The sequence below is a fragment of the Dipodomys merriami genome, unplaced genomic scaffold (genome assembly GCF_024711535.1).
Source record: "Dipodomys merriami isolate MVZ:Mamm:240054 unplaced genomic scaffold, mDipMer1.0.p SCAF_287, whole genome shotgun sequence".
NCBI lineage: Eukaryota > Metazoa > Chordata > Mammalia > Rodentia > Heteromyidae > Dipodomys > Dipodomys merriami.
In genome coordinates, this window is record NW_027204348.1 from 1116462 (window position 1) to 1117517 (window position 1056).

Genomic DNA, 1056 nt, shown 5'->3' on the forward strand with positions numbered 1-1056 from the left:
TCACTGCCTATTTTCCTGAGATCCAACCAACAATTGAGACAACAATACAGTTGAAAGTAGGGAGCGACTCCTCGTCAATCACCAGGCTCTGTTGGCATGTCTCAAGGTGGCAGCTTGCCAACCTACTAATATGGCCAAAGTTTATAATGTTAGACAGGGAGGAAGTGAAAGTCTGGCAGCATATCTTGAGTGGCTCATGGAAGCTTTTAGTCAATATACCCGTATGATCTTGAGACCCAGGAGTCGGCTCAGATGATTATGTTTGCCTATATAAATCAAGCTGCACCAGACATAAAGCGAAAGTTGCAGGCTCTAGACAGACTTAGTGAAAAGTCTATTAAGGATCTAGTAGCTGCAGTGGAAAGGGTTTACAATAAGAGAGAGACAGTAGCAAAGACAGGAATGGAAGGACAAAGAACATGAAATTGAGTGTGAAAAGAGCGACCAGGCCAAAGAAAAGAGGCTAGACTGGTTGGACTTGCCACTATCGCATGCTGAGCATACCTGGTTCACAGATGGCAGCAGTTTCATTTGAGAGGGAAAAAGGTACGCCAGTGCAGCAATCACCACGGACACTGAGATAGTGTGGGCAGAAACACTCTCCCAGGGAACGTCTGCACAAAGAGAAGAACTAGTGACACTAACAAAAGCCCTACAGATGGGATAAGGGAAGAGACTAAACATTTACAAGGACAGTCGGTATGCTTTTGCCACTGTGCATGTCCATGGAGCCATTTACCAACAGAGGGGGCTGTTGACAGTTGAGGCAAAGGTTATTATAAACGAAAAAGAAATTTTAAGCCTCATCCGGGCCTTATGGGAACCAGCAAATATTGCCATTATGCACTTTCCTGGCCATCAAAAGGTAATTGATTCAATAACCAAAGGAAATAACTTGGCCGATCAGGCAGCTAAGGAGGTGGACCTCCAGCCCAGGGCCACAAGGTTTGCCTCCTGAGCCTCAGTACTCCCAAGAAGACTTGGAGTGGATAAAGAAAATTTCCATGGCCTATAAACCCCCAAACAGAGAAAGAGATAAAGACTGGTGGAAAACTG